This window comes from Excalfactoria chinensis, chromosome 2 (assembly GCF_039878825.1).
Source record: "Excalfactoria chinensis isolate bCotChi1 chromosome 2, bCotChi1.hap2, whole genome shotgun sequence".
Classification (NCBI taxonomy): Eukaryota; Metazoa; Chordata; class Aves; order Galliformes; family Phasianidae; genus Excalfactoria; species Excalfactoria chinensis.
Genome location: NC_092826.1, coordinates 109,523,189 through 109,545,890, shown reverse-complemented (window position 1 = coordinate 109,545,890; position 22,702 = coordinate 109,523,189).

Here is a 22,702-nt window from a genome sequence, read left to right as displayed (position 1 = left end):
TTCCTTCCCTTAAATCATTGATCCCCTAAAGGTAATAAAGAGTATACTGGTGTACCTCTTTCTGTGCCAGGACATAAAAGCAATGTCATGATACACACGTGTAAAGAAGAATGAAGCATATGACATCTAGATAATCAATGATCACTATGATCTAAGTGCACCTTTGATCAGTCAAGTACCTGGGCATCTTCCTGCAAATATTGAGAATGGGTTTTTGTTTTCTAAAATTTCTTTCGAAGTTTCAGGGGGAAAAGGAATTCTTCACATCTTCTTGCCTCGCTCTGGACAATCTCCTGCCACATCCTGACTCATTCTGAGGGCTCATGAGAACATTATATTGCACTAAAAACACTGAGCCTCCTTAAAGACCCTTGTGGTAAGAAACAGTATCACTGAGGTTTCTAAGGGGAGGAAGAGCAGGAAACAGTTTAGTTGTTTGGAAACATCACACATAATACTAATTATTGCTAGGCTTATGAAAAAGCCATATATCAAGGTAGACATTGGCAGGTTCAAGCTAGACCAAAGCACAGCAGAAACTGCTGTAGGACATACTTTGGTATTGTATGGAGCTGCACTGTAGTTCAGAGGGGCTATTTATCCTAATCTACAGAAGCCTATAATTGCTTTGCAAGCTCCCTGCCTGTTCAAGGGTATTACAAGCCTCAGAGTTTCTCTTATGCATTGTGTCCAGACAGAAAAACTGATCTACTACTACTAAGAAAAAAAAAGAAAGAAAAAGGAAAAATGCAACAAAACCCTTGTTTCCTTTAAAGCACAGCACAAATTATTCTGCATCAGGTATAACCTCTATTTTTTCCATTCTTTAAAAATATTGCTATCAAAAATTTGTTTTCATGTTCTATCAGCGATGTGATTGTTAAAATCAGATTAAAACTGCAGTACCTGACTGACTTGTAAAGGCACTAATTTCTAGAGATATTAATGTGAAAATGACAGTAGCAGACATCTAGCTAGATGGCATCTTCTGTCCCCAGAGTCAGAGCTGTGGCTGGGATGAGGGACATGCATGAGCATCTCCCTGGGCAGCCCAGAGGGGATGGCTTGGCTGCAAGGGTCTGGGGTATAAATCCAACCTTGCTCATCATTTTTGCACAGCCATCTGGATGATCCCTGCCAAGACAGGGGCCCCTTGGAGATAGGAGCAAAGAAACCTTCCTGCCCAACCACTTTGGCTGCGAGACCCACTTAATCAGACCCTTTATTTTTTTCTTGAAAAGGGACATTTGGGGGTCAGTTCCACCCTAAACCACACAGTCTGTGCTCCAGCACATGCTGATTAGCCATGGAACACCAGGCTGCCAAACGCAGCAGGCATGCTGCATGCCAAGCAGCTTTTCAGGGCAATGCCTGAGCTGCTTCCGTCCTGGTCCCACAGCAGGGTATAGAGTCTGTGCATCCTCACAGAAGGGTTCGTTCTCTGTGAGAGGTGGAGGACCAGTCTGTGGAATCCACAGCCTTTATGAAAGGTGCAGGAATTTTTTTGCAAAACAGCTGAGGAGATGGACACTGAGGGTAAAATCTCCTCCACAAGCAAATGTCAATGTACCAGCATGACATCCTTTGTGTGTAGGGTATTTTGCCTATTAGAGACCAATCCACGTAGCCGCAGGCAATCTAGGCTCCTTAGGGAAACAGAAGGTTGCCTACTTAGACTTATTAGGATGGTAAATGGCTGAGCAGCTGGACGAACAGGCAAAAATAAACCACCTGATATTCTTCCAAGTGCTATACAGAAACCATCCCCATTTCTCTTCAGTCCTCTTAGCGTTGCAAGGCCAAAGGGATTTAGATGTTTAACATTCAGGACACTGGAGTCCAAACTATCAAAATGTGAGCAGGCAGCTTTGAAAAACTGTGTTTTACAAGTGACAGTCCAGCTGACTTTCCATCCGACTTCTGAAAACAGAGTTGCCAGGGCCTGATAAGGTAATCTAGAATAGCCAGAATGTTTTGAAGATCACAGTCACAATGATCTGGCACATAAACGCTAACAGGGAACATAGGACTCACTTCCCAACCCTGGTAAGATTCAGGAAGAAAATCACAAAGTTTTTCCAAACAAGATCTACTTCAGTAAGGAAGAAAGTTCTGCTCAAACCACTGTCTAGATGGAACAAGGCTGTAGACACCAAAACTCAACTACCAGAAGAACCAGCACTGTGCTATGTACCAATCACCCAGCTATGACAAAATTTTAAGGATTTATCTACATACAAAAAGATTAACTCACTTTGTGGTTAATTATTTCCTGTGTTTTTTTGTTTTTTATTTTCCATCAGAATAATGTTTTTTAAAAAACTTTTGTGTTTTGTTTTTTGTTTGTTTGTTTGTTTTGTTTTGTTTTGTTTTGTTTTGTACTGGGGACTTCACATAGAGTTTTTATCTGTTTAGGAACAGTGCATTAGATATGAAAAGTTACTACTTGTACATTGCCTTGAACTTGTGTCCCTTATTTTTATATAATAGAATCAGTCACTATTTATTTCCTTTTCTATCATTTCAATGCTTATTTTTTTTCCATTGGAAGACAGAAATTCTATCCAGCAGTATGCACTGTAGATTTCTTTGCATCTTTATATTGCTATGAAGTTGAGGGAGACCCTGTTTGATTGCCAGCCCACCTCTGAAGCCTCCTGTTCTGCAGCTCTTGAGCTTGGAGGCCAACATTTTCCAACAGATTGTGTAGTGCTAAGTATCTGAATCCGTATCTATACATGTAAATAAAGTTAGCCCTGCTTTTCAGAGGACTCTCAGATCCCATCAGTGGGAGTTTTTATGGACAGAAGACTGAATAAGCATTGCAGGATTTAATTAGTACTATTACCCAAAGGAGCGCTTTAAAGATGGCTATATCAGAGGATGCTGATACAGTTCAGGAGATAACTGTTCTTTTTTTTATTCTGCGTATAAGCTTTCAATGATGCTTTAGAGAGGAGGATATTCCTTCTTAAATATTAAGTTCAGCTATGTGCTGCTTGAAGTAGCATTTATTTGAGTATTACATCACACAATAAGGATGTCAGTACTTAAAATAAAAAGCACAAAATCCTGGAGTCAGAGTAAGAAAGCTTTGTTTCTTCAGAACTATGCTTAACTGCAGACTTAGTGGAAGAACAATCAAGGACAGTTAAAAACACCTTTAGGACTTACATGTAGCACAAACCCACATAGCTTTTCTAAATGAAAGGTACTGTGCACAGGTCTGTGGGCTGCATAAGAGATCGCATCACACATATCCTTGGAAAAGGAGGAACTCTGAAGTCAAAAACCACCACAAAATTTATGACTGTCTTCAGCTGGTGTCTCAGCTGGCGTAAATCAGCATAGTATAGCTCTGCTGATTTGGATGGAGTGATTTTGATTTACACAGGCTGTACTGGACTGCTGTGCAAATCTGCTTCTTACATACCTAAAGAAAAATAAAATGAAAAAAATAAGGAGAGAAAGAAAGGTTTCTAGATTTACTATAGAAAATGAGACAGTTAAATCTGCATCTATGTTTCCTTTAGGAACTAATAGTTATTTTAGTGCTTGACAGCCTTGAAGTAGAAGGCAGAAGTTCAAATTTAGAAAGTGTCATGATGACATTTAAAAATATTTGTGTAAAGAAATTAAATTGCAAGGACATGTATTCTTGTGCATCAGATGACTTCAGTTGGACACCTCAGACTCTGTTTATACTCATGATCTTGCTACATTCTTAGTTTTCTCTCTATTATATGCCTGCTTGCAGTGGGGCTATGATGCCTGGATGACTGTTTGTGTTTGGGTCAGGTATTATGTTGTTCATATAATGAGGAAAATAAATTGTCTGCATAGACCAGCCCTAACAAACAGTCAGACTACTTCAACCCAGTATTATGTAGAGTAGGGTTTGATGCAGTGGGTTTTGTTCTTTCAGGAAAGAAGAGAAAGAATATTGATGTAGAGCACGCATTTTAAAAGAATGTAAGAATACAGGACAAAAATGAGACAGAATAAGTGTGATTTCTTTCTTAAAAATGGAAAACTGAGATTACAAGTGTCAAGAAGAAAATACAGAAAAGATAGTATAAGGAATAGTATAGGTTCCCTGAAAGGGACTTACTGAAGATCCAAAGGCCTGTCAGGAGAAAGGTAATAAATAAATAAATAAATAATCACACAAATTAATTTTACACTGAATTTGGTATTTCTCATCCTGCCCACAGGAGAGAGAGATATATACGGAAACACACTGCAAAGCATACAGCTTATTTGTTCAGACTCATATCTGAAAGCTTACACCAGATAAAGCAGGGTGCAAGAACCCTCTGGAAGAAGTGCTGATGGGATGAACAGGGATAGAAGACAGGAAAGGTGAGGGACTGCTCCCTGCTGGGGCTGCTTGCTGTTCAATGGGGGTGTGTGTGTCCAGGACCAAAACCTAGGTATGAGTCAGCAAAGATCAGGTACAATCTCAGGGCTGCTTCTGTCTGAAGCCTCCACGCACCATCAAAGAGGACCTGAGTTGGTTAAAAGCAGTTATTCTGAAATTATGCTAAATTTCTCACCTCCCAGATAGCTGAGCCCATGGGATTTCTTCTCCATTCCTACAGATTTATCATTTATTCAGACTCATTTCACTCACCTCTCACATTACATCTCTGCTTGTTTATCGGGTCTGAATTTGGACATACAATAGTCTCTACATATTCACTTTAGAGGAGAACAATATAACAAGAGAAGAATGCATAGAGGTTTACAGTGGTTTACACTGGAAAAAAAATTAATCCATTTTACTTACATTTTAAATATTTTCTAAGTATTGAGGAGTTGGACTAAACTATTGGATTAGAAAGTAATTAAAAGACAAGTCATTTGAGAAAATATCTTCCTGACTGAGGCACAAATACAGCAGGAAGAGCCGCTGTAAAACAGAAACTAGTATCACAGTCCTAACTAGCGCCTGCAATGTGTGCATGTGTGTAAGAGACAGATGAAAGATTTAGTAGATAGATGGCAAAACAGGTGACACGACTTCTGATTCTGACTTATGGAAATTGATACCTTCGTTGAAGTACAACCTGTTCTCCAAATCCTGACATTAAGACGAATAGCAGCCAAACAGCAACTTTGATATTTGCAAGAGCTCAAATATTGATTGCACTACTTATTAATGAGTTTCATTCATAATAAATACATAGTATGTTTGCACAAAGGAGGTGTTTTTGAGGAGAGGCATTACATGCTGTATTAAGCAATGAATAATTTCTTAATCTTAAATGTGAGTAAACAGCAGGATAGTAAGTGTCATGGTTATAGTAATTTCAGGAAGGTGCAAGTGTAGCAAGTGCTTCAGATCAACAGATGAGGCACCTCTCACTTCAAATGAAGACTTTCTTGATAGCTGTTGTTACGTGAGCTGTTTTGAGCTAGAAATTTCTCCCACAATTAATGACAGCTAAAGATTTTCACTTTTTATGCACTGAATTGTGTTGAAATTTTGTGACTGAATTTATGATAGAAACTTTCTACGTTACCCTTTTAGAGATCCTCCTACTTGGACTAGTTACTTTTACAAAATCTCTAAAATCACCTTTTTATTCGCTATTTAGACATTTTTTCTAAGAAAATACAACCTTCATAAGATGGCCAACACATCTGAAATTGAAAGAAAATAGTAAATCATAAAAACTACACAGAATGGATGTTTCAAAGATTGAAGTTTGACATATTTGCTAATGACTTTGTTCCCCAAACTGCTGGTCAAGTTGCCATTTACTGTAATGAAGTAGAAGATGAGATCTTGTGTTTAGGAATTGAAATCTTGGAAGTCTCATTTATCCCCCCATTTTATTTTATTTATTTATTTATTTATTTATTTTCCTGGTATTTTTTCACCGCAATAGCTAGGTGTTTAATTTTTATCTTTGATGTCTAGTGTAAGAGGGAAAAACTATGTCTATGGATAAGCAAACCATCTAAACTGAAAGACCACTATTTTACACAAACTACTTTGAGAGTAATACCTCCTGTTTTATTACGTTTGCCCACAATGTCAGAGGCAGATAGTGGTGCTACGACTGTAGATGTTGAACCTGACCACCAATATTCCATTACATTTTGTTTCCATGAGACAGTTGGCAGCATAGGGGTAGTCTCACAAAATGGTGTCTGACACAGAACTGCAGATGAATCAAAGGTGTGGCACTGAATGCCTTTGTGCAGAAGGAAAAAAAATGGCACTCCTTGACATTATTGATGCTTGCTGAACATTTATGGAGACAAACGGGGTGTGAGCACAATGAAGTGGTGGGTGCTGAGTTTCAGCAGTGGCAACAGTGGGTCACCTTTTGTTGGTGTAGATTTTTATGAGCAAAGCATGCAGGCCCTTGTTTATTGCTGGTGAAGATGCATAGCTAATGGTGGAGACTGTGTTGAACAACTGTTTGTAGTTGATAATTTTCTCTGTCAAATAGTGTTATCTGCCGTATCTGCTGTAGTTTACGCTGAAATAAATAGTTGATATTACTTTCAGGATGACCTTAGGGTCACCATTGGGGTGATGCATAAATCAAATATGCAACTTTTGTTGCACAAGTGTTCTCTCAGTACAGATACTTGTGATTGAGCTACTTGAAAAACTGAATGCATGATATTTTCTTTCCCTCACAACTAACAACCAGGGGCCTCTCTTTGCTCAGTTCTCTAGGGACCCCTTTCCAGACTGTTTGAAAGGAAAGGTGGGAGCATGCTCCCAGCTGGCTTGCATGCTGAGTGGTGTGGCTGAGACAAGCCACCTCAGTCCCTGGGGTCACTCACCCTCCAATAGGACAGGAAACTGACTTGAAATTTCATCCAAAGCCCTACTGAGGAGGTACAACTGTTTCAAATGACACTGAGGAGCAGGTAAATTCTTCCTACAGAGAGGCACAGCTAAAAGCACAGAGCTCAGCAGCATGGATACAATTCTTGCTGCTGTAGGAGGATATCGCAAATACTCGATCATTACAGAATAAATAGTTAGGAATCTTGAGGTTTTGATTAATGATGTGATTCAGGGAACAGGGAACCACTAAAGCAGGCATGTCCAACCTGCAGCCCGCACATAGCCTGGCCCAGCCTGTTCAACCTGCAGCCTGCCCTGTGCCATCCTGTCAGCAGCTCTGTCACTCTGAGAGGCCTGACGTGAAGCAAACACTCAGCAACAACCAAACACTGGGGCGTAGAGTTCCTGTCAGACATTCAACACAAAAATCTGATCATGTCTCTTTACTAGACTCCCATTTCTCTGTCTTACCAGAGAAATATATCCCGTGCTCCCCATCCACATCTTATCCATGTTATTGCTTTCTGGCCGTACATACATGTGTATGTACAACAACTATTTTCAAGGATGAAGGAGCACAGAAAGAGCAAAATTTCATCAAAAACTCACTGTGAGTGAGGGTCATGCGTGGGGAGACAACTTTGGGGGCTGTCCTCCTGTCCCCATGTAATGCCCTCATCCTTGAGGCCCCACAGCCTTCTGGCTGCAAGGCCACAGCAGCTGATGAAGGTGTTGATGAGCCATTCACTGAGCACAATGGAGATGGGTCCCACGCTGGGTTCTGTGCACTGTCAGCTCTTCCACTAGACCAGGAGTAACCAACCTGCAATCCTGGACACTTAATAATGCAGCCTTGCTTGGTCACAAGCTTTTAACATTATTTTGTGATTTTTAGTGATACTTTTGATGAGTAAACTGAGCATAGTTCAAGCGTGGACTGTGTAAGTGACTGGAACACTGTGGGGAGGTGGACATGGTGCAGTGCTGATTCACACAGGTGAATCAAAACGCACGTATATTGCATGTTTTCAGAATACCTACAATAGTGTTGTAACATTTTACTGTTACCTTAGGCACCTTATTTTCTACCAAATTTCTATCAAATACTAGCTAGCAAGTGTGTTCTCAGGAGGAACTCATGCCTGCAACTGGAGCACTACTGTCTAGGTCTTGGGCATACAAACATTAGGCTGTATCTGTGAAGTGGCAGCTTCAAAGTTACATCCTTGGCTTCAGCACGGATCCACTGAGACACAAACTCTTTTATTAGCTTCTTGACAGTGGTGGCAGCCTCTTGGATGGGAGCAGCATCACTTATTTTTGAGAAACAACATATGGTACTTAGATTCCAGTGGTTGCCAGCTTTTGATGTAATTAGCCACGATCCCTGAACATCTGTACTCATCAGTTAGCCTTTAGGTTGGTGATCTATTGTTCTGCATTGGAATTGAGATTACTCCTTCTCCGGGCATGCTTCCTTCAAGAATGTCAAATATCTTTAGCTTAAGTTATTAGCTTCAAAACCCTGTGAGCATACTGTAGGAAGAAATCCCATTATAGATTATCACCTCGTCACACTTGAAAAGTTCTCCTGAGACTGGAAAAAGCAGACTACTTAAAAGGCACTGTAGGACAGTGAAGGACCACAATACATGATGGTGCTGTCAAGACAGAAATGACCTCCTCAGAATGGCAGTTTATCCTAAGTCACATGTGTAGTTTGCTACAATCAGACTTACCGTGACACATAAACATAAGTCCAGCGGACTTATAATGGGGAAAAATGAATTTAAAAATAGAAATCAGAAGATTCAGGAGAATGAAACAATTTCAACATATTGCTAGAAATTTTCATTCCATTTTTGAAATGCCAAAGAGTGAAAGTTTCATGATATGACTGAAGACCAACTATTTATTCAGTGATTTTTTTTTTTTCCTTTTGAATTGCAAAAACTAATTAACAAATTATTTGTGACCAATTATAACCTTGGATTACCAGATGGATTGAAAGAGACAACAGGACAAGAGAGAAAAACCATTAGTTAAACAAGTAATCTCATGGAAGCCATATGGGCTGTTTAGGCAATTAGGATTATTCATAGAAGAAGGGACTTAAAGAGTCTTTCAGAAAGTCCATTATCTTTGATAACAAGGTTACACTGGGTTATATGAACTCTCTGGAAGAAAAATGATGCTGGAAATAAAATTGAAAAGACAGAAGAGAGACCAGATACAACAGCTACAACTAGAACCACAAAATCAAAAAATAAAATAACTGAGAAATAGTTTCCTGAGCCACGGAGGTCTAGAAAATAGCATTAATTAATTAATCCTGGGGAAGCAAGAAGAAACAAAAAAAGATTATTGTTGTGAATACTGTCATTCAACAAGAAATAGTTCATTTTAGCTATCTATATCTATATTTCTAGCACTCATGCGTGTAAATAGAGGATACCTAACACTGCCTAAGGAGACTGATAATACTTGCAATTGTCAAGCTTAGTTGAAATGATAGTCCATCTCCTCATTAAGCAACAGAAGGAAACCATGTAGTCTATATTTTAGTTTCTTAATGTAACATGAAAATTTCCTGCCACACTACGTTTCCCAGCATAGTTTCTCTGAAACATAACCATACATTGAATTTTAGAATAAGCATTATTCTCGGGTTAAGCCTGCCACTTTGTCAGTCCAACTGGTTTGCCCAACAGTTGGTAGTCATTTTTAGGGAACTCCAAGCAGGATTATCTCTCACTGACACATTACACCAGTCCTAACAGGTTTAAAGTCCAGTCCTGATTCGTAGTGGAAGCTCATTATGTTCTATGAATCCTACACTTGGTATAATCTCAAGAAGATTACAATCCTTTCCATATGTAAGGGATAAAAACTTCTTCCACTTTCTGAGAAGTTTTTCAAAAGAAAGCAAGCTCCTTCAGGTAAAGATAAAGTTGGGTTGCATAAGAGGCCCTGCAAAGTAGCATTCAGCTAGAATCTGGTTAAGATAACTGCAAATGACAAGCAAGAAAAGAATGCTTATTTTCCCTAATTTGCTGTGGCTTTTCTATAATTGGCTGTGACACAAGGAACTGAGCTCTGATGAGCATTGCAAGAAGAGGATTTTTTTATCAGCTTGAAAGAGAGGAGATTCTGGGGAATTCATTCTTATTTTTACTGTTATGAACTTCTTTTTGTTTTTGGCCTGAAAGTGAAAAGACCAAAGGGCATTTAAAGCCTGCACTTTTTCCCCTCAGTGTTTTCATCAGCTGACACAAAGCTGGCCAATTTATTGCTCTGACTGACAGCAGCTGATCAAGTGTTCCCACAGCCACTATCACAGTGTGAAACATTGGGTTCAAAATGGTGATGGGTTCATTTACTGTAATTCTAAATGGGACAGAGCCCAAAAACAGGATCCCAGCTCCCTTGAACTCGAGCTGTTCAAAATTCAGATCTGCATCAAAATCTTCCTGCTCAAACCCATCGCTACTTAATTTACCAAGGCTGTTACTGGCACAGCACTTCATTCTGGCTGTCTTCACTAGCTCTCATGTGGAGGCCATAGTAAATTACACAGCTGGGAATGCAATAGCATCTGAAGCAATTGACCGATGCAAGGATAGTGGTATCACTTACATTGCTGCAATACCCACATTTGACAGAGCAGTGCTGTCCTCCAGCATGGTGACTGCAGATTGGTTCCCTACTCCCCCACATGCATTAAATCTGTTAGGTATCAATAGCATTGGATGCCACTGACTACATGCAGATATGATTTCCTTTAAACAGGTATGCTTCCACATTTCTAATGAAATCCTGTTAGTGAGCAGTGCTACAGCACGTAGAAGGACTTCTCATGTAGGGGCTTCACTGCTAGTGAAGCATTAGCTTTGGCCTTCTTGTATATGTCATATAGAATTGGATAAAAACACAACAGCTTTTTATTCATATCATCAGCATTCCCATTTCTAAAGCAGACAGTGTAGAGAAATGTGACTACCTGAACTGAAAGCCTAGAAAATGGCTGGTTTGGCTGAGATTCAGGAGATCTATTGCAAATACAGTAAAAGTGGGTTACATATGGGAGCCAGTGGGGTCAGTAGAGCATGCAGCATGGCTGTCAGGCAAGCAGCAGTAAAAACAGGTCCTTGAACACTTGTCCTTACCCTAGATTTTTTGAGAGTAACCACCACTGCTCTGCTTCCTGCCCCAGGACTAGCCCAAGCTTCCTTCCACACATTATCACACATGCTTACTGGGATCCTTTCCACATGACAAAGTCTTCCAGAGGACTCCTCTGCTCTCCTCACCATTTCCCTGCCATTAAGTGCTCTAAAACTACTGCTTCTATTTCCTTGGGAGTAAAGACTTCCCAAAGGAGAAGAGAGGGACAAATTATGAGTTCCTGCCTTAGCTCCAATGCCTACATATAGTTGTTGCATTTCAGATAAGAAAATAACCTCTCTGCAAAGGGAGTGTCAGAACAGCAGGGATACCTGTGAGACTGGGAGCTTTCCTGGCTTCAGACAAAAGCGTTTTACCTCCTCCCCTCCAAGCAGGTTACCTCCATACAGAGCTTCCCACAGGACTGACACTAAACAATGTGGCCTGTTAATGCTCCTGACGAGCTTCACCTCACTTTCTGTCTGAAGCATCAAGTATTCACCATGAATGCTGAGCTACATATGGTGCAAGGTATACATTATTCCACTGGCAGCCATTACATGACACTGTAAGTAAAATGAAGTAACAGGTAGATATATTTTTCTTGTTAATCACAAAACTAATTTTCTATTAAAATGTATGAGGTGACAAAATCTCAACAAACCCTTTAAAGCTATTACTGGAGGATAAAGTATTCCTCCAAAGTATTAATATTAACATCATTAAAAGAGTTTTATCAAGTGTGCCTTTATCTCCAGATTGCAAACAATAGCAGCCTGAAGGAGAGATATGCCCTTGAGTATTGTGGTATGAAAACCAACAGCAGTTTTAGAGCCACATAAAGTCTTCTTGTGGCTTCAAAATTAGGGGAAAAAATTCTTGGAGCCACAATTAGAAGAAGTAATAGAGTAAATGAATCTATTTTTCATCACCTTGGGCTCTGAAAAGAAAACATTTGAGAATTATATTGATAAGAGAAAGAGCTAAGATATTCAAATGCATTTAATGTTGTTTTAATTGATTAAACTAGATCAGGAACATTTGAAAATGCATAAAAGAGCTGTTTCTGCATAAATATTCAAAATATATCCAGCTCAGAAGATAGGTGCTGCTTTGTACATGTAAGTGATACAAGATGCCTTATCTCCTGTAAATCCAATAAAGTCTTGAAATGCAGATGAATGGTCTTAAGGTTGTAGGGTGCCTTTTTCAACAAGCCGTTTGTGAACACTGCAGAACTCTCCCCCTCTTTTGTGCTTCAGGCAGTCCAGGAAAGTGGATCTGAATTAAAGGATGAAACATTTTCTTTCTACCAAGTCAACCCATGTTATACTTGTTCTTGTGGTGACAATGAGTTATAGATAAAGACACGTGAAAGTCTGGTCAAATCTTCAACCTCTGTTTGAGATTCATCTTCCCACTATATGACTTTCACAAGAGGTTAGCACCCTTTCAGCTCTCAGGATAAGGACCCAGAAAATGCAAATTGACTCAGAAATGCCAAGAGCACACCCTTTGGTATTCCTGGCCCTTAGGTCCCCAAATATCCATGTAGAATATTGCACTGTGCCCAGTGCTCATTTGCAGGTGTCAGTGGTCCTGCATTAGCTGCTCAGAAGAAGTTCTTCTCTTGTTTGCTGTCATCTTGACACTCACTACTTTGCTGCCATGAGACTTTTAATAAATTCTGACAGTGGATTATTTCAACAGGTTTAAAGAAGAGGTCTTGTGGGGACAGGAGGCTGGCTTGGGAGAGAGGACAGAGGTAACCAAAAGCCAGACCATTTTAAGGCCCATTCTAGTATCAGAATTCCCAATCTTTACAAGGTCCCTTTAAAATGCTTCTTTGTTTTGTGATCATAAACTCAAAATAGTCCCCTTTGCCACATCACTGTAACACTGCTCAGAGATGAGGAAAATACAAGAATATTGTACTGTAGATGTCTGTCTCCCAGCTGCATTGAGTGATGAGGCTCTCTCTTCCCTGTATGTTCATAAGAGGTAATTTCTTCTAGAGTCTCTCCATAAAAAACTCTTTACAGGGAGCCCACCATTAATCTCGAGCACAGTAAGTATTAGCCAACATGGTAAAAAGAACATTAAAAAAAATCTTGTCCCTAAGCTGCAGAAGCCTAAATAATGACAGTAATAGCATAATCTCACTCTCACACACAAAGTTGTTAACTGACAAAAATAGAGTTCATGCAAAACAGAGTACACAATCAGAGCAGAAAAGCACAACTTTCTTCACTAATTCCCAAATAAATAACACCAAATATATTGCTTTTAAGTGCTTCATTTATTTTAAAGAAACACTTCTAAAAGAAGTGTTCCAATGACAGACCAGGAAGAGCACTTTATAAAAGGAGATTAATTATATCCTGAAAGTTACAAGTGTCACTGAATAAGAGGACTGCTGAATAAAATACCAATATACCATCCTACTCAGTCACCCATTTGGGCTAGGCCTGATCCTGAATTTCCAGCTGAGAACTGGAATTATTTAGCAATTATTTAGCTGAGCATAAATATTTAGAGACAGTTTCTGCTAACAAATCTTGCCTCAAGGAGCCAGGTCCATAACAATATTCTTGGCACTAGTTTTCCACACATAAATCAACCCCCTAACTTCACACCTTCCTTATTTCATTTTTACAATTTTGTAGAATACCCAGCCTGGTTTATTTATGTGGTGCTGCATCTAGTGTTCTCTATACGATGGCTGTTATTACATCTAATTCTGGCTACAGTACCACTATTGAAAACAGCCATACAACATTTAAACAAGAAACAGGGGAAATAGGATTCTTAGAGAAGTGGTTAAAAAAATAAAATAAAACATTCTTCTAGCTAGGGAAATCACAGACAAACAAAATATCCTCCTTCCCCTTGAGTTCTGCCACAAATCCCTGCCTTGCTTGCTTCCATCCTATATATGGATAGAAACCAGTCAGTCAACTGATTGCCCATGAGGGACAAGCAAAGCGTAGGAAGAACCAAATCTGGTAATGTAGGTATTCATCAAGCACATGGACAAGGAAGGCCCGGCTCTGGATGGAGCAAGCAGAAAGCAGCTGTGGCCCAGTGACTATCCCAGGCCTCTGAGATTTGCCTTTTCAAGACAAAAGTTCAGTGAAACCAGTTCATTTGCAGCTCCAGATGAATCGTGCTGCTAGGAAGCAAGCAGTCAAAAATGTCTCTTAAGCCTGGGTAAAGATTTCCTGCCTGAAGTGGCCCAAGGGAGCCTGCCAGAGATGAAGGTGGAGTGTCAGCCTGGTGCAATGGGCCTGCAACCGGATTTTCTTCTTCTGACAGAGAACAGCTTTCTGAAAAGCAAGCCAACAGTGTTCCAAAGAAAATCAGGTATTTGTCTCAACTTGTCTTGTTTTGCTCTTTTTGGAGACAAATTGAGCATGCCAGAAGTTCACTATTGCAATTTTCAAGAGGGAAGGTATGAAGCCTGCCAGAGGATGGCCTTTGAGCAGGAGTTGCTCAATTGCAAGCACTGAGCACTTGGCAGGTCCTAGACAACACCCTCTACACACCTGTGAGCTCCCCATTCATAATGAGGGAAAAGGCATGAACTTCCTCACTACAAAAGAAAATCGCATTTAAAAAATAGCTCTTGGGTCCATCCCACTGTTACACACAGTATCAGAGAGAAAAAGAGCAGAACAGCCTCCAGCTTGACTCTTTTGCACGTGCTTTGTTGAAACAACTCTGTCTCACATGCTGCAGCTTCGACCTTGTTGTTCCAGCACACTTTAATTCAATGGAAATACGCCCCAACAAAGAGATTACCGGTTTTCAACTCTAAATGCAGAAAGTAGCAATAGCAGCACCACCACAGCTGAGTTCTCTATAGAACAACAATTCCCAATTTCACATTAATTGTTTGGAAAGCTCTACATCAAATATTTTGTTAAAATTTGAGAGAAAAAAAAAAATCAGCATGTCTCTTTTGTTGTTTTTGTTGTTTTGCCTTAAAATGATTTGTTCTAAATACAGCTTAACATGCAGATGAATGGTTTGATACTAGAACATCTCTTCAAGACAAAATAAAACAACAAGAAACAGTAACAACGATTTGTATAGGGATGTCAGCAGAGAGGCTATTTAATAATATAGGTACCTGAAAAAGCACTCAGCAACCGAAGGTGAGTAGGGAGAGTTGGGCCTTGGGGCAGTCCAACAAATTTTCCTCTACTACTCTGTGCAAGAGCACTTTTCATACCAGAGTGGAATACTCCCTTGTTGATTGTAAGGCATTAGAGGATAAAAAATAAATAACATAAATCTGAAGCTTCTCACAAAAGAATCAAAGAAGCTAATGACTTGCTAGGATTTTTATTTGCTCCTTTGCTAGTGTGCAGTTCAGAATGGAAAATTCAAACCAAAGAGTTTCTTTAGAAACCTATCTTTGTTCATGTTGCACTTTGACACACACAGCCTGATACTGCACTTTTTTTTTTTGGGGGGGGGGGGGCTGGGGAGGGAGGTCGAGGTTAATTTATTTGCAATTCAAACCCATATCTAATTACTGCCCAGTAACAACATTTCCTTTTTAACAGAGCAATTGCTTTCCATATTTTTGCTTTCCATTGAATTTCAATGTTCTGGATCAGTTGCCTTTATTGTTCTAACTGAGCTACTGTTTTTCCCCACACTGAATCCCTTTATGATGTTTTTGCCTATGATTCCAGCCTCTCTATAGCCTATTGTAATTTTTCTATCTTCAGTCAGATTTGCAACTTCTTTTGACTTTGTATCATCTGACCATGAATTACATTAGCATACTATTTTTTTCCTCTCCCAAATTTCATGCCTAACACCAGCTCCTTTGTGTAGATAACAAAGAAGTAGTTAAAATGTAACTCTTCAACACATTGATAAAAGCCATCAGGATTTCCCTAATTCATAACTAGCAACTACCTGGCTAATATTAACAGGTTCACCTCAAATGTAGGTTTATTCCATCCACAATTCTTTATAGAAATAATAATAATCCTAACAAAGTAATTATGTAAAAGAAAATAATGATTTATTTATTTTTTCCTTCCTAACTTTTGGTCTGACTCTTGCCATATTCCTCATTTTAACATTTATGGCTAAAGTATTATGGTTGAGTAGAAATAAGAACAAAGCCAATTGCAGTGCAGTCTGTAGTGCTGAGTCACTTCTCTCCTCCCACTCCTTTCAGCTGTGCCTGTTCCAGAAAGATGGCTTTAAAGTCAGCATCTGGGGGCTGGTAATTATGGGAGACGTGGTAAAGGGACTTGGGGATAGGAGTAGCAGTAAAGGCTTTTTGGAGGGGCAAAGGGAGGGGGAGAGGGGCATTTTCTATTAAAGATTCTAAAATAAATTGAATATTCCTTTCAAGTGAAGTATTCTGGCCGAATTTTATTCCAGTGTGTAGCATTTGAGATATCTAGTATGATGAGAAGGGATTGTAGGTTACTTAAATCCCAGGAGAGAAATGCCAAGAACAAAGTTACTGCATATGGGAAATATTTTGCAGAGGAATTGGACATAAAACAAATGATTTACTGGTGATCCTTAGCTTAAGTTGCTTTTAGTGCAAGCAGCCATATTGTATTAAGGGAGCTTTTGGTATGACTGTAAGATGGGACTTTATAACTGTGATGAAATTGAACTGCATTTTAAATCTTTATGAGATAGTATTAAAGATTCACTGATATCAGAATATCTACCATCTGGGCTATTCTCTTGTAGTTGGGAAATGGCTATTTCTTGGAGCCTCCAGGTCTGTTTTAACCTGCCATCAGATATAACACCTGTTCCCCAGACCATTTTGTAGCCTCTAATGTCCTTTCCTACTTTCACGGTGGCACAGAGGGAGAAGTGAATGAAATGAAGGCATTGTATTCTCCTGAAATCTCAGCATGTTCCTCGAACCTCCTCGCTTGTACTCCAGCAACAAATCCCACGGTTAATGCAGCCAACTCTGCAATGCCAGCACCCTCTTCAGAACATATCCCATAAGCAACAAAAGTGTTTAGAGGAAAAAAAAACCAAAACTCTGATTAATAAAATTTTTTCCTTCTCTACCAGCCTGTCTGTAAACCCGTTGGTGACATAAGCCAACTGTGCTTTGGCTGCCCATTGCATCCAATAACGTATGGCCCCAGAGTGGGTAGGGGACCGTAATTCACTTGCAGGACTCTACCGATGTCAGACAGTGCCTGAGCAGTTTATGAACAGCAGCAGAGCCTTGAGAGTGAATTATGGCCCTGCATTCACTCCTAGGACATCTGTTGTTGTTCAATACGGAGTATACTTTCTGTAAATTAAAAAAAAATTAAAATAAATAAATTTTAAAAAGCAACAAAAAACCAACGGTGCTGTTTCTTCACCAAGTCTTCAGTTTTCAAAGAATATCTTTTTTTTTTTTTTTTTTTTTTTTTTACCCTTTATTTGAAAACAAGCTGATCCACGAGAATCCTGAGGTTTCCCATGGTATTTATTGCCAAACTCATCATTAGCAGTTTAGTTTTCTTGTTCAGAGCCATCGTTTCAAGATTATGGTAGCCTTATAACACAGATGAATGTATGGTTTCTCTTTCATGCTTATGTAAATCTAAATTTGACTCTACAAAGCTAAATTCTAAAGCAGCTTAAAGCCATTGTTGTTTCATGATTATCACTTACAATCAATTTTCTTGTATTTTGCTTAATCTGAATGCAAAAGCCCCATGTGATGTCTCTTTAATTATATTTCCATAGTAGGTCCTGTTATGCTGGGGCAAATCTGGAATAATCTGGTGCATTTTGTTTCCTTGCCAATAGAAGTGACTCAAATCCTTGGAGTTATTCCAGTTTTTCAGAATTTGGCCCAGAGAAGCTAGCTACAGCATGTGACATCAAAGAGGCGTTTGTGAAAAACTTTGTTAAATGTTCTATTTACGAACATTTCTGGCCATGTGTCATATTTTCTGTAGGTTTCCCCCTTCCTCCTATTTTATTACTAGGGACATTTGCCTGAAAACAGACTATTTGTTACTTAGCAAGTTCATTTGCTCCTGCTGCTTATTCCTCACTTGAAGTCACTCCTGTGATTGTGGCATCATAATTAGTTGCTCTGGAGATGATTATGATGTCACAGAGGACTGTGTGTTATATGGCTGCAAGTGATGAATAAGCAGCAGGAGCAGATGATCTCTCAAGCAATAAAGACCATGTCTTTATGAAAATATCCCTGGAAACAGAAAGGCTGAAATTATGTATTGAAGCAATGGAATATTTTCTAGTGTGTCAACACTTTCCACAAAATAGCAGTTTCTTCCCTTTTTGGGGGGAGATGAAGGGTTACACATTTTCTATAAGCTATGTGTATGACTTTAAAATTACTTTTGAAATACTTGGCCTTCATTTGTCCTTAGCGAATTAAAAAGAGAGTGAAAGAGCTGCATCTATCCATAAAAGGATGATGTATCTTACATAAAACAGTACATTCAATTCTGATGGTCAGTGACCCCCTTTCTAACCTCTCAGTCATCAGAAAATTCAGCAGATTAACTGGACACAGGCACATGACATAAATTCCACCACTGTCCTGCTACAGCAAGGAATGTCTTTGCCAAAGACATGTCCTGCAGGACAAGGGGATGGGACCGAAGCACCCATCACGTTGTGCTCACAGAGAAGGCCCTCTGCTTCCTTGCTCTCCATTGAGAAAACCCTCTCGGTATCAGGCAACTCTTGGCATGTCAGTCCTCTCTTCAAATCTCTCTGCTGGCATGGTGCCCTCACCTTCATAGCTCTTCTTGGGTGTGCACTAGGTCGAGGAAATAGTTCATCTCTCTTCCTTTTAAACCTGTTTTATTCTCACTTCTGTCTTCTTGCCAGCTGCCTACAACAGGCAGGAGTTGCAAACAGGGAAAGACTGAGAGCAGGTCACTTACGTAACAATAACTTACATAAGGCATAAAAAAAGAGAAATTTCTAGGAGGCACAGCTGAAGGTAAAATGCCTCCTTGCTTTCTTTCTATTCACTTGGTTTTGACCCACCTGCATGCCGCAGTTAGCCTCTCTAATCCTCTAAAACCCCTAGGTCTAATTGCCAGATAAGACCTTATCTCTATCCCACCTCCACAGCATTTCAGTCTTTCCAAATATCAAAGCTAATGAATTAAACATTCCTAAAAATGGCTTTAATTTATTGTTTAATACATTCACTGTTGCTCTTTTTATCTGATTGGCTAATCTAACTTAATCTAGTGGGACAAAAAAATCTGCTTGGCGCCACAGAATACAAGAGAACGCTTTTCCCATTCTGACTACAAAGCTTGCTGTTTAATTGTACAAATATTTGTGGGTTTGGCTAAGGTGAGCACTAATTTGTTATTTTAGTAAAAGCTTCAAATAATTTAGAATGTACTGAGAAAATATTCATTGCCTTTTTGCAAACAGTGACATGCTAAATGTTTAAGAGAAACTACTACGCTACTGGTAGGACTTTGCAAGTAGATGCTTGCAAAAAGAAAAAGAAAAAAAGAAGTGAAATTTTCAGTGGTTATTTTCTGGAATGCTGAAAATACATCCTGCAAGAACCTGCCTTATGGGCAAACATTCCCACCATGTCTTTAGTTATTTATTTTAATTAATGTTTGGGGCTTCCTGAACTTTTGACGAGGGTGGGGATTTTTTGGTTGTTTTTTTTTTTTTTGTTTCTTTTCCAGAGGGCTTTGCCCTCCTAGCCTTCAAGATAAAAAAAAGTCTGTTGCTGCTAAGAAGAAAAAAAAGGGCCATGATTGAGGATCTGCATAGGCCTGTTGCCAAACAAATGAGGACCCTCGGAATTCAGATAAATACCCCTTGCCTCTCTGAAGGTGAACTTCAATAAATCTCAGGTTCATCCTGATTATAGACCACACTGCAGGTGATCATTTACAGCAACATTTGGCAAGATCAATAGCTGAGTACAAGTAAAGTTTCCCTGGAACTGTTCTCTTTGCTGGACAGAATAGACTCAGTAGCAGTTGCTGCTGAAGGGTGGTGTTAGTGCTGGGAAACTTCAAGGCTGTGACATGGTGAGCAAGAATGTCCTCCCACTTACTTGCATCAAGTCATGGAGCTGCAACACATCTGCCAGAATGCTTTTTGCCAGCCATAAGGGGCCTCTGGGGATTTTTTCCTGAAGGATTCAAACACTGGCACAAAGTCCAGCCTCAGAAATCTAGGGAAACCCATGGTATGGGTGCACCAGGATAACTCTTTTTCCCCCTCCCACATAAAGTGATAAGCACATGGACTTATGCAGCTGAATGCGTATTGCAAATGGGAGAGGGGAACTAAGAATAGAAAGAAAGGAATTGGATATTAATAATCCCCTATAGCTAACTACCAGCCTCCAGAGCAGGCTGGCAGTTGTCCAAGGCTTCCTCAGCCAGAATGAGTGACAGCATGGGTGACAAGCCACTGCTCCCCTCCTCCGGCCTCATGGAGGTGCAACATTTCCACAGCTGTCGCAGATTTGGGTGTCAGGCTTCATTGCCTCAACCAAGAAACTACTGGTCTTGAACCCATTGCTTCCCCTACTATGGCTTCTCACCTTATTTGCTAACTTTGTTCTCACTACAAAGTCCTACCAGCTGATATCCCCAGGGACCAGGGCTGCTAATACAACCGCAAACAGACATTCACCCTCTAAAATGTGATTCTCTACCCATCGCTTTAACAAATGTGAGCTCAGTTTCAGGGCTCTCCATACCGCCTGACATCTCAGTGCTTCACATGTGGAACATCAGGCTGTGTTGGCAGCTCCTCCAGGGAATGCTTAAGGAAGTGTAGTTGCCCAAGGTTTTCACAGAGCAACAACTACCTTTGCTGTCTTGTGAGCTTTCATGGATATAATGTGCCTGGAGACTAAATCCATTGTCCTTTCCTTTTCAAGTCTCCAAGAAATGTTGAAAGAGTGCTCCCACCTCCAGTGCCTCAGGGCTTTCTCTTAAGATCTGTGCCAGGAGCGGCTGCCTTTCTGCAGGCCTCAGGCCCCACCTTTCCATAGTTACTGTTTTTTTTTTTGCTCATTTTCTTTCTTTTACCAGAAGCTGATAAAATACAAATATATTCCTTTCTTGAGGAAACAAACAAACAAACAAACAAACAAAACCTACGATTGTCAGAAACTGCTGCCACTCCAGAGCCACACTGTGTGTTCCTTCTCTGTCATCCATATTCAGAAGGAAGCATAAGGTTAGGTCTTAAGCTGGCTGGGGGAAAAAGCTGAAAATGTGAGCATGAAGCAGATGTTTCTAGAGTCTCTGTGCACTTCTGGTGGAAAAGAATAGTCCACGCATTGCTTTCTGGGCTTACAGCTAGCTTCCTGCTCAGCAGCAAGATATTCAATTATGTAAAGACTGGTTACCATATTGTTAAAACACACAAACATCACCTAGCTAAAAAGGACAAAGAGAAAGAGCTGATGGAAAAGCAACTAAAGAGCAGTTGAGAGTGACAAATTTACTCACAGAGGTGACACAGACACAGCTCAAACCATCTCGGACATTCAAACATCCCCTTAATTGAACCAGTTGAGCAAACTCCTATAAAATGGATTAGCTGTCACACAAATCTGACAGGACAGAACCACCAGCTTCACAACGAGAGCTATAACCTTTGCCTTTACTCAGTCATAGCTCATACCTACCTGCTTTGAGACTTGATGTAACCTACAGGTGTGTGGGTATGCCTGAAAACCCCTCACAAATGCTACTGACCCAGGATGGCAGCAAAGATTATTGCTGCCCTTTATGCAGTTCCCCACGCAGATGTCCAGATGGCTTTGAAATCTGTCTGTTCTCTGACTAGTATTCAGTGTGGCAAGATGTACCACCTTAAATGAATGCCCTCTCTTCAAGATGAGTGCTTTTCTTGCATTGAGGAAAACAAGGAGAAAGCAGGTCCCATCGATCCCCACAACTGGTATTTTACCTCCCAGAGGACTTTGTAACTGTTGAGACTATGGGAGTACTGTCTTGCTTTCAGAGAGCTCTCTGATGAGGAATTCAGCACTGTAGCTGTGGCAAGGCACAAGACACGTGGTTGGGATGTAAAAAAGTGAAAAATAGGGCCTGAAGAGCTAGAATGTCTGTGATGAAGCTCCTCCTTCAGCAAAATGGGAAGTGTTAAAGCTCTGAATATCAATCAGCACTTCCCACAGGCAGTGGGATTCACTGGCAGGATCCGCCAGTGTCTCTGAGACATCAAATCCTTTCCTTAAATTAAAATTGTGACCAACTAGAGGCAGAGAAAATTACTAAGGTAATAAAAAATGAGTGACATTACTCTTTTAAAACAAATCTACAAAGGGAAATTCACTGTCGGATGCACAAAAACTCCATCAGTTCTGCATTTTATAGAAATGCTCCCCAAAACTATTTGCAAATCACAGAGAATTGTTAAAATGCACCAGAGTTCAAGTTTACAATTTAATAATAATAGTGTACAGTGCAATAATAATAATTTAGTAGCAATGATAATAAACATCTATTGCTTTACTACAACTACAGATTTTCTCAGATTGAATGTCATTAAAAACATATGTAAAAAAAAAACAGAAAGTAGTTTTTGCTGTAACTATTTATGTACTTAGCTTCTCTGAAGCAAATCAACAGAGAGAAGTTACAAGGGGAAAAAAGCAAACCAAAATAATAAACAGAGCATTTTTTAAGGCATGCTATAAAACTCTTGGCATTCAATTGT